General features: G+C 55.5%; 1 protein-coding gene across 12 annotated transcripts in view; it reads right to left on the bottom strand.

Annotated features, from left to right (window-relative positions):
* The window catches only part of ATP2B3 (ATPase plasma membrane Ca2+ transporting 3), a 65314-nt gene that overhangs the window by 52890 nt on the left and 421 nt on the right, over window positions 1–12003 (bottom strand). The gene's annotated exons all lie outside the window — the stretch shown is intronic.

The following is a 12003-nucleotide window of genomic DNA, read 5'->3' as shown; positions in this document are numbered from 1 at the left end:
GAATTGAAAGCAGGGACACAAACGTATTTGTCCACTCAAGTTCATAGCAACATTACTCACAATAGCCAAAAGGTGGATGCAACCCAATGTCCATGGATAGGCAGCTGGATAAACACCATGTGGCCCATCCAGGCCATAGAATAGGACTCAGCCTTACAAAGTAAGGCCATTCTGAGACGGGCTTCAACATGGCTGACCCTTGAGGACGTTGGACTCAGTAGAAGGAGCCAGTCACAGAGAGGCCAACACTGTAGGATTCCACTCCTGTGAGGGCCTCATAGGAGAGCTGTGAAATCTGAGGGGACGGACAGTGGAAGGGTGGGTGCCAGGGGCTGGGGGGTGGGGAGTTGGGGTTGAACGGGTCCAGAGCTTCAGTCTGGAAAGACGAACAAGTTCTGTGGCTGGATGGTGGTGATGGCTGCACAGCACCATGAATGTGCTTCTGCCCCTGGGCCGCACACTTAAAAATGGTAAACGTGGTACATTTTAGGTGATGTCTATGCCACCACAATACAACACGCAAGCAGCCCCCACCAGCCACTTCGCCCTGTGTCCAGGGTGGTGGACACTGGGCCTGAATGGCCTCCCGTGGTGCCCAAGCCACACGCCGTGATTGCAGGAGTTTCACTGCCTTGACCAGCCCAATCAGCCAGCAGTTCGCTTGTATGGATTTTAACTTCCAGGAAACCCCCCTACTGGATATGGAAACCCAAGCAGACCCTTCCCCACACACCCTACCCGCACCCTGCAGCCTCTGTGACTTTTAACACCACCCATATCCTGCCCAGCCAGGTGGGTACCCTATTTGGTGGCACAGGACCAGATCAGTGGAGAGAGGCCATCACCACTGCTCCTGCCCTCTTGCTCACAAATGGCCCCTCTTTTTGCTGCACTTCTTCAGAGGTACTGACCCCATTCCATCCCCAGAAGGGCTGGCCAGGTCACCTGGGGAAAGCCTGGCCTCAAGATGGGTACCTTCCATTTCTCAAATGTGTCTTGAGGAGGTGTCAATGAATCCGCAGAGGTGTGTGGCAGAAACTCGCTAGCTACTCTCCCACTTCCTACATCATGTTTTAATTTTCAGCTAAGTGTCTTGTCATCCAGCTAATGATTACATTCCCCCAACTCCCTTGCAGCTAACCATGACCATCTGACTCTGTCCTGGCCAACTGGGTATGAGCAAAAGTGACAGGGACGAATTCAAGGGCCATGTCCTTAAAGAGAAGGAATGTGTTCTCCTCTGCCCTTCCCCTCCTTCCTGCCAGCTGGAATGCTGATGTGGGGACAGGTGCGGCCGCAGCTATCTATCTGTTGCCATCTTGCACATGGAGTCCATGTATGACACAATCAAAGGAGCTCAGATTCCTGAGGGCTAAGTAGGTGTTGCGCTGGCCCTAGGTTGCCCACCTAGACTCTTACATGAGAAAGAAGTCAATTCTCTCTCACTGAAGCCACTGTTATGCTGGGTCTCTGTTAGATAGGCCAAGCCCATAGCCTGAGTAAATGTTCACTCCTAACCCAAATCCAGCCTGGTTCTGGGAGAGCCAGGGGGCCTCCCTGAGGTCTCCAGGACCTACCAAACCCCCACTTTCCCCTGAGCTCCCTGGGGGGTGATATTGTCCTAGAAGTTCTAGCTGAGGCAGAAGGGAGATGATAGAGCCACGGACGAGAGGCAGAATGACTATCACTCTGCCAGCAGCCTCTATAGCATGGGGTGGCCCTCCCCACCAAAGAGCACATGCGGCTCAGGCACAGAGTGGTTAGAGAGCCTACTCAAGGTCACACGGCAAGCCAGGAGCAGAGGCCAACATGACCTCAAGTGGTCTAGCTCCAGAGGATTCGACATTGCTGCTCTGCCAAGTTATACTGCCCTGAAAAGCCCAGAAAAGCAACGAGCAAGTGATTAGAACCAATGAAAAGAGTTCAGCAAAGTGACTGGACAGGAAATCTGTCCCCATCAACCTCAGGGTTCCAGAGTGCAGGTGCTGGCTTTGGTCACTCAAGCTCTCTGGGCCTTCACTTTTTAATCTGCGAAATGGTCCTCGTTCTTTTTTGCTGGGTTGGTGAGAAGGCAGGGCTCCACCTGCCCACACACCCTGAGGCTGGTCCCCAGGGGACTGGGCCCATTTTCCCGGAGGTTCCTTCAAGCCCACGAGATCTCCAGGAAGCCGAGCAGGGCAATGCTCTTTGCTGAGTCAGCCCCTCCCGCCACACGCTCCCCTCCCGAGGCTTGTCCTGAAGTCTTCAGCTGGACTCCAGCTGGACCCCAGAGTTCACAGGTCAGGACCAAGCTCGACCGGTGAAGCCAGAACATTCCGTTCGGCCGGGGGCTGAACCCATGTGCCTCTCTGGATGCTTCCCCAAGCTTGCCCGGACTCCCGCAGTGCTCCTGTCTCCCACACAGGCGGCCCTCACAATGCTGGGTGTCCCTGGATCCCACGGGGAGGTTGGAAGCCCCTTTGTGATTGGGGCCAGAAGTCTACACTGAGGGTTGGGGGACAGTCATTTGTTTCCTGCCAGAGAAGGCAAGAGCTGCAGAAGGAGAGAGCGAGGGAGCAGGAAGCATAATGACACTAATTATCCAATTACAGCGGGTGTGCGAGCTGCATTGCAGCGTGAGCCTGGCCAGCCACTACCCTGCCCCCACGTGCTCCCCACGCCCCTCCTGCCAGCCCGGGCCTGCCCAGCAGCCCCGAAGGCACGGACGGCATGGGGACCTAGAAACGCTGTGGCTGTGGCCAGCGTGAAAGACTTTAGCCTACAAAGGGACGGAGACGTCGTGTTTGGGGTCCAGTGGGAAGCCGGGTCCCTGTCCTCCCAGCCCTTCATAGCCAGAGAGCACGTGGATGGGAGGAGAGGTGCCCCAAGTCCGCCCGGCTCTGCTGTGGTACCTCGGTGCCCGTCCCAGCCCGCTTCCAATCTCGGAGCCAGCTCTGAGGACCGGAAGCCGTCAGGGCCTAAATAGGTAATTAAGGAAATTACAGGCAGCTGGAGGCCATGGGGCTGTGGGCCCTGGACTAAGTCCTTCCAGCTTGGACAGGCAGTGACTAAATAAGGAGCTACCAGGACACATACACGTGTCCTCCTAGGGAACGAGTCCCATGGGGCCCCATTAGGAATCCTGGCAGGGGCAGTAGAGAGGGCATCCTGGTTTCTGGAAGCAGGCCAAAGTCCTTGGGAGTACAGGCTGGGGGATGCATTGGTGACAAGGTCAGAGGCCAATAAAAGGATCTGGGAGGCAGACCTCCAAATGGGGGCTCCAACTGAAGATGGGAGTCAAGCCTGCCCTTCTGTGATCTAGACCCAAGGAACGAGCACACCGAAGTATCCGTGCCACTCTCCCCAGCTGAGGGGGCAGGATGCCTGCTGCCAAATGTGGTGATGGAGGAAGAGCCAGTGGCGAGGGTGCCCAGAGAGAGGGTACCTCAGAAGCTGCAGCCGAGGCTGCAGGACGCGAAGGTCATCAAGGGCTTGGCTGCTGTCTGAATCGCGTGAACTGAGCATTGCTGGTTCATTTTTGAATTTTGCCTAAGACACTATTTCTGAGCGAGGAACCCGGCATACGAGCCCAAAGCTTTTCCAGCAAAGCCCAGAGGAAGCACCACCAAGTTCCTGCCGTGCTCCAGGAGTGCCTGAAGGGAGTGCAGAGGCAGAGGCCCCCTCTCAGGCCGGGACCCAACACCAACACAGGGCTCCGAGTCTCTCCCTCAGTGCGCCCCACAGCCCATCAGCTCCCCCTACCCTCCCACCACCAGCTGCTCCTCCAGTTCCTGACCCTCTTATCGTCATCTGTCATCAGCACCATTCCTCCCGCCCCCTCTGTGCTCATGGACAGATGCCCGCTCTCCCCACTGGGAAGGCACCGGGAGAGCACAGCTGGGCTGGGGACAGGACCTGGAGGGGTGGGTTTCTGCTCTGTGTGCTCACCCCCTCCCCTCCTCCCTTAGGGGAGACCCCAACCCTGCCCGTCTCCATCTCAGATACCCCCTCCCACGATTGTGCTATAGCCCAGCTTCCTCCTTCGGGGAAGGGTGGATGGGGCGCAGAGGGCCAGGCGGTGGCCTGGGAGCCCTGACCCACCCCATCCCACCTACAGACACAGCCACGAGTGCCTCCCTAGGGGCTACCAGGGCAGGCGTCTGGGGCAGTGGCCCCCAGGTCAGCGCATTCTTACCCTCTGGCCCCATGGATGGGTTACAAGGGGGGGCTCTTGCTCCACTCCCCAGGACAGAGGTTTCCAAGCCTAGCTGCTGGTCACAGTGTTGTGGGCAGATGAACCACAGGCCAGGAGGGAGAGACGAGACTAGGTGGGAGACGTGCCCTACCCGTCCACAGCCCTCCCTCTTCTCCTGCACCAGGCGTGGGACCATCTGCTGGCAGCCGCCCTCTGACTACAGGAGGGCACCCAGAGACCCCAGGAGCCAGAGGAGCCAGGACCAGCTGCTCCTGAGCCCATCTCTCCTGGGCCTGTGGCTCCAAGCCAAGATGTGGCAGTGTCTGGTCCTGGATGCTTCCAGGAGAAATGGAGCTGAGGCCCATGGTGGGGGGTGGAATGGACCCTTGTGCCTGGTGAGCCCTTGCTCTGCCCGAGAATTGGGGCTGGACACACTCTCCTGCCCCTGCTGCTCTTTGAGGGAGCCAAGCGGTTACTGCCGGGCTGGTCCAATCTGGAGAAAGGGCCCCTTCCCATTTGGTCACGCCCTGTGCCACCATCACACCCCTGGCCCGCAATCTGTGGGAATGTAGGTTCAGTTTCGAACCGGCCACTCCATGCGCCTTAACCCGGTTCAGGGTTTGATTTGAAATGCCGGAGTGCAGGGAATTCTGAGTGTCAGGACAGTGATTTCCAAAAGAGCAGCAGAAAGGCCTAAGTCCTGTCATTTGAGGTCATCTTCTGCCGGCCCACAGTGGCTTCCCAATCTCCCGCGCTCTCTTGTACTGCCGGCTTTGTTTTCGTGTTTCTCAGTCAGGAGGCTGTGGCGTTCCCAGGGCCGTCTGGCTATCCTCAGCTGGGGGCCTTCACTCAGGATGGCGCTGTACTGCCCACACCCGCCTCCCATCTGCGGAGAGTCAAATCCACAGCATCTGCACAGAGCCAGCCGCCACCCCACCCCATGGGGACCGGACTCATCTGCGGCTTCGGAACTCTGAGGATGTCCAGAGAATGTATCACCCAGTGCTTTATCTTGGCGGGGAGGGAGGAAGGGGGACTTGACAAAGTGGTTCTGAAGTCCACTGGACAGAGAAGCAAGCTTTAGGATTGCTGAGGTGGGGCCGGCAGGTCAGGTATTAAATGATACCAGGTACAAGAGGCAAAAACACATCACCGGCACGGCAGCACACAGATGGGCCCGTGGGTCAGGACAGGCAGCCAGCACCAGGTCTGACTGCAGACCAGTGTCAGTGCGTGCAAATGAGCCAGGGAACAACCGATTTGCTACTAGAGATGGGGACAACTGGTTAGCAATCTGCAAAGGATGCACCTTAGATCCTCACCTCAAACTATCCCCTAAGACACATCTCATTTGGATTCAACAGGTTTGGCAAATTACAGCTTAAGTGCCAAATCTGGCAGCCCAGTGTTCTTGTGAATAAAGTTTTATTGGGACACAGCCTCACCCCCTCATTTTGCATTGTCTGTGGCTACTTGAAGGCTACCATGCAGAGTTGAGTAGTCGGGACAGAGACTATGTGGCCTGCAAACTGGAAATCTATTTACCATCTGGCCTTTTGCAGAAAAAGCTTGCTAATCCCTAAATTAAAGAGTTAAATATCTTAAAAATGCAACTACACCACCCCAATACACACACACACACACACACACACACACACAGACACACACACACGAAGACACATGGAAAACTCAGAAATGAACAGCTCTCAAATTTCCGAAAGGGATTTTCTAAGCCTAGAAACAATGGAAGAAATCACAAATAATTGTGAGCAACAAAGTGTTTACCTTTTGCATGAAAAAAAAAATGGCAAAGAACAAAGGTCTTAAAAATTATTTGCAACAAATCTGTTAAATTGTCACTGTTTTTTCATGCATACAGTTTATTCAAGCCCACAGAAGAAACACTAAGACTTCAATAAACGCCTTTCATTCCAGCACTTTGGGAGGCCGAGGTGGGTGGATCACCTGAGGTGAGGTGTTTGAGACCAGCCTGGCCAACATGGTAAAACCCCGGGTCTATTAAAAATACAAAAATTAGCCGGGTGTGGTGGCGGGCCCCTGTAATCCCAGCTACTCGGGAGGCTGAGGCAGGAGAATGGCTCAAACCCTGGAGGTGGAGGTTGCAGTGAGCTGAGATCGCGCCACTGCACTCCAGCCTGGGTGACAGAGCGAGACTGTCTCAGGAAAAAAAAAAAAAAAAAATGAAGGGAGGAACAGATAATTCACAAGGAAAAGACAACTTATAAACATGAGGAAAAACGTGCCCCCTCATCAGCAATTAAAGACATATAAAGTAAAGTACATATTTTTGACCTAGATACTTATGACAATTTGTTTGATTAAAATATCTAATGCTGGCAAGGTTGCAGTGAGCGACACCATGCAGTGCGATGAAAAAGCCCTTTTGGAGAACAATTTGGCAGAAGATACCTCTGCCTGGGCCCTCTCCTCAGGACAGAGGCTCCTCAGCAGAGCTCACGTATAAGAGCAAAATAAATCTGACTGCCTGGGTTTCCAAAAATAGCCAAATAATTAAGCGAATTACAATCTCTTGGGAGAATATTATTCAGCCATTAAAAATTGTAATTACTGAAGGCCGCCTGATACATCCCGGGTGCTTGGTAAATAACTGTTGAATGATCAAATTTCTTCTTTGCATGGTTCAAGATCATTCTTTCTTTTTGCAATAAGCACTTACTGCTTTTATAATCTTAAAAAATTAAAGTATAACCATTTTGAAAAAAAACATTCATTTAGGAAGGGATTATATTAATAAAGAAAATGCTTATGTGAAGTAAAAAACAGATTACACAATTGAGCCCATGGTATAATGACAGCAATGTGAAATGAATCAAATGGAGATGTTGGATTTACATTTGCATGATAGGATGGCTTTACTACATTTTAGACTTCTCTGTGTTTTATACGTTTCCTGTAGAGAGCATATTAAGAGTATTGTTTTTAAATAGGAAGAAATCAATTAAAAAAAAAACAACCCACGTCTCCTCCCTGCTGTTTCCTGAGCACATGCAGCGCGCTGGGCATATGGTGGGGCCTAATAAGGACCAGGCGGTGGCCGGATCTGGTTTTTGCCCCATGCTGGGTGTGCTAGGGCCACTGGAGTCAGCACGAGGCGAGGTCTGGGCATCCCCCACAGCACGGTGAGCTGCTGGGACAGAGGCCCTTTCCCTCCTCCCTGGTCTGTGTTTGTCTAGGTATCTGCGCAGCCCCTGGAGAGTACATGCTTGGCCACCGCCTTCCAAGGAGGCATGGGGCAGTGGGCTTGGCGGGGGGTGTCTAGGTCCGTGTGAGGACTCGGGTCTCCATTTGCTCTAAAGCAGCTCTGTGTGACAGTACATCCCGGAGTCTCTGCACTGTCCCATATGGTAGCCACCAGCCACGTGTGGCTACCTGAGGAGGCAGGGTCAGGGCAGCATGGGCGGGGACTCAGGTTGTGGACCCGAGCCCTGGGAGATACCGGCTGGCCTCGTGGCCTCAGTCCATCCTCCCGGCCCCAGCCAGGTTTGCACTCTTACTTTGGTGAACACTGAGCAAAGCACAAAGGCTCCAGGAGGGCAGGAAGGGCATTGCGTTTGCTTTTTGCTTTCCGTCGTCTCCCCTGAAGCAAACACAGAGCCTGGCACACAGTGAACCAGGGCAGTGTCCCTCATGCCCATCACATCAATAAGATGTGGCCCCCTGGCATAGCTGGCGCCATTCTGACAATAGAATGCACTCATCCATTCTGAGGAACGACCCGTTCAAGCCCAGCCTGGCACTTTCTGTCCCTGCCTGTTAAGCTCTCAGACTGGAGCCTGTCCCATCACAGAACACCTCTTCAAATTTCTGTGAGCAGTCAGCCCTCTTTGGGGCTTCTCTTCAGGATGCTTCTCTGGGGGAGCCCAAGCTGCTGCATTAGTGGCCTTGTGCCACCAGGGAGTGGGTGTGGGAGGTGGCTTCAGGGTCCATGTGAGGACTTGGGTTTCCATTTCCTGTAGAGCAGCTCTGTGTGACAGAGCATTCAGGAGTGATGGAAATGTTCTCTCTCTGCACTGTCTGTGACGGTAGCCACCAGCCTTGGGTGGCTCCTGAGCCCTTGAAATGTGGCTGGTGCACCTGAGGAAGTGCATTCTAATAAAATCGCTGCTTGGACAGTGCAGCTGGAGAAAGTGCCTCGAGCCTGTGGCCTCAGGGGAGAACTTCTCACTGGAATAAAATGGTTGCTCGGTTACTGAGAGACCCACCTACAGAACAAGAGAGGCTGGCTCAGGACCCCTTTAAATAAGGTGCTCTTCAAGGACACGGACATACTCGCTTTGTACAACTTTGATTTGGAACCAAGACTCCGGAAACCTCCTCGTGCTCTAAAAGAGTCCTGCCAGTCCCAAGATTCCCCAACCATTGGCATTTCCACCCTTGCCTTGTTGCTCTGATTCAAGTCCTGCCACCTACTCAGCCATGTGACCTTGGACTTGTCCCCTTCCCAACCTTGGGCAGTCCAGGATGCCCGAATTCCCCTGCATTTGAGAGCCTGCTTCCCTCTGCCCCAGTGATGCGTGGCTCTGATCCTTCTCCGCAGGCTCCCAGGCCCACTGCCAGCACCGCCCACCCAACAGAAGGAGCCCAGGCAGGGGAGGGCTTTCCAGCCTGGTGCTGCTTGGCCTGGCTTCTGCCAGCTTAGCCAGGGAGGGGAAGGGAGGAGCCCTGTGCATGCTCCAGGTCTCTGCCTGGCATACCCAGCCCGGGGCGTTGCTGGGGAGCTTGCTGCAAAGTCACAGCAAGAGGCTTAGAGGGAAGTGTTTGCCTTCAGTACCATGGCACAGGTCCCCATCTATCAGCTGCCATTTACGTGCACTGCCAGTGCTTCCGGGTGCCCTGAAGGGGCCATGAATGCAAAGCTAAACCGGTCCCTGAGTTGCTGGAGATTGATATAAATCCACCTGTTGTCCATTTCTCTCAGTGGGTAGATGGGGCAGAGGTGCAGGTGGCTCAGCTTCTGAGCTGCAAGGTCTTCCCAAGAATCCCCGGCTTCAGCCCACAAGGCTGGGAGTACCCGAGACAGTGAGTTCACACGAAACACACTCTACTCTGCTGACTTCCGCACACACTTCTGGAGATACAGGAACTAATGGCTACAAGCACAGACCAGACTCCGGAGCCTGATGGACTACATTCCAGCCCTGGATTTGCTACCTACTGGCTGTGTGACCTTGGGCAAGTTACCTAGCCTCTCTGGGCCTCAGCCTCAATGCAAAATGGGGATAACAGCACTTGCAATCATTTGTTGTTGTTTCAATTAAGTGGGCAAGGAAATGTCTGTGCAGCACTCAGTGTCTGACATAAAGTGACTGCCATTATAACTATTATCATTGTTGACATTACTTGATGTGCTACTGACCACTGATGGAGACAGTGGCCATTGGTGAAATACACAAGCCATCAGTTTAAAATCAGAGGGGAGTTCATATGTACTGATGACTTGCTCTGTGAGGTGGGGGAGGAGGTGAAAAGGCCAGAAGAAGCTCTGCCTGGCTCTGCTGGCTGCAAGAGGCCCAGAGGGTACTCAGCTCTCAGAAGCCCCTGGGGCTCTGGGGTGCCCTCATCCTGTCTACCGGGCAGGCAAGGCGCCCCTTTCCACAAGACATTCTCAGAGGGTCCTCCACGGCTGACCCCGGCACTCCGTGGCTGCATCCCTGGGCTGGGAGCAGACGTTCTGGGATGGAGAGCACTCACTGACTCACAGGCTTGGCTTCTCCCGCTAGTGAATGATTCAACCTCTGAAGCTCCAGCTCCCCCAGGCCCACCCCCACCCTCCCTGGATCTGGAATGGAGAAGGGACTTGGCCAAGGTCACAAAGACCATCAGGTAAGGGGCTGCTGTCGCTGAAGCCCCAGGCACCCACACGAGCCTCCTCTGGCCCCTTCCTTGCCCCTTGGGGGCCGATTGGGGCATCTCCATCACCTGGCATTGTGGCTGTCCCCTGGCATGCTCTTTGCCTTAGGGGCTTCCTTCCTCAGGGACCGGCTCTCCTTCTGGCTCTGTGCAAGGCCCCCTCCCACGCCCGCCCCACTTCCATCTGCCCGTTACCCCCTGCTGTGTGAGAGCATGCCTACTCCTGCACTCAAACCACCTGGCTGTGCTGGGCACGGCCCAGGTGGAGCTGATGGAGACTGGCTGTGTCCTTGGCTGTCCCCCGCCTCGGGGCCTGCAGCAGTGACAATCAATGGCCAGGGACCACAAGTTCCCAGCCCGTTCCGATGGCGCAGACTTGAGGGGCTGACCTCACCCTGGGACCCTCTGCTGGGTCTCAGCTGTGTCCCACAGGGGCCCAGGCATCCCCAGCCCTCTCCTCCGCATCCCAGTGCCCCTTTAATGAGCCACATGGCTTCGGTTTCCTCATCTGTGAAAAGTGGCGGCGGGGGGTGGGGGTTGGGGATGAAAACAGCCATTCACTCGTGTGGTTGAGGTGAGACTCAGATGGAGCTCAGGAAGTGGGGCTGGTCTTTGATTATTACGATAACCTCTCCCCGCCTCCCTGCCCCACCAGGTTCATAGGAATGTCCCTAGCCATCTGCTCATGAAGGAAGGGGCCTCAATTCAGGGCTGAATCGCTTCTCCTCTTGGGGGCCTCAATGATCCCATCTGAAAAATGGGGACAAAAATCCAGGCCTTGCCTCTCCTGTTCAGTGAGTCTGCAGATTCAGTGAGGTCAAGGTCATGAATATGCCATGCAGAAACCAGGTGCCCACTCTGTGCCAGGCCTGTGCAAATGAAGAGCCAGTCCTTGCCTTAAGATGGTCACTGACTAGTGAGGGGCAATGGCAGGGGGTGAGGGCACAGATCCTAGTGGGCAAAGGAGGGGAGGAGGTGCAGGGGGTGCCTGCCAGACTGGTGCCCAAGTCAGCCAGGGGAAGTCGGCTGACGTTTAGGGTGCCAGTGGAATTCAGGATGGGGGGGCCAGTTGGGGACAGGCTGGACTTGATCCTTCAGCAGACAGGGACTCCTTTGAGGTCGGAGGCCCTGGGCTTCATCTTTGAAAGTTATATGACCTCGCCAGGAAATGGCAAGCATCTAGTTGAGGAATTCTGGTCCCTTCCCTGCCCCTTGAGTGAGCCAAGGAGCATTTCCACAGTCTCTCCTAAACCCTCATGGAGCCCTCACCGCGGGCTCTCCAAGACTCCCTCCAGTTCTGACCTGCCCAGCGCCATGCCCCTGCCCTGCCTCCCACCCCTCCTCAGCCGGCTGGCTGAGCCACCAACCCCCAGAAGGGCCAGCAGAAGGAAGGACACCAGGTCACAGAGAGAGAAGCCCATCGTCTCATGCTCTGGGAGATGCGGCACCTGCCATTCCAAATTCCAGAATCTTAAAGCCAGAGCTTTCACCCGTGAGAAAACGGAGGCGGCCACAGGAAAAGCTGGCTGGCCAAGGTCACACAGGCGAGGAGGGGGAGACAGCTGCTCCTGGAGGGATGGAGAAGTTACCTAAGTGCGGCCCCGGGCGGCTTCTCGTGGGCACTGCCCATGACCGCAGTGGGGTCTGCTGGGCAGCCGCGTGGGCGTGCGGGGAACGGTGTGGGAACGCGAGAGGGGAAGGATGATACAGTGTGAGGGCGCGGGGGGGAGGGGGTGCCCGAGGCTCCGGGAAGGTGCGTGCGCACTGGCGGGCTCCCGGCCCAGATCCCGCGCCCCCGGCTGTGCCCACCCTGAGCCCCGGCCCGCAGCCCCCAAGGGCCTTGTTCCTCAGACACGGATGCGCGTGCGCGCGCGATGCGGGGCGCAGGGTGCAGGGTGCGGGGCGCTGCCCGCCGGCCTGGGGCCCCGGGGTGACGC

The sequence above is a fragment of the Pan paniscus genome, chromosome X (assembly GCF_029289425.2).
Source record: "Pan paniscus chromosome X, NHGRI_mPanPan1-v2.0_pri, whole genome shotgun sequence".
NCBI classification, from domain to species: domain Eukaryota; kingdom Metazoa; phylum Chordata; class Mammalia; order Primates; family Hominidae; genus Pan; species Pan paniscus.
This window is presented reverse-complemented; position numbering and strand designations above follow the sequence as displayed.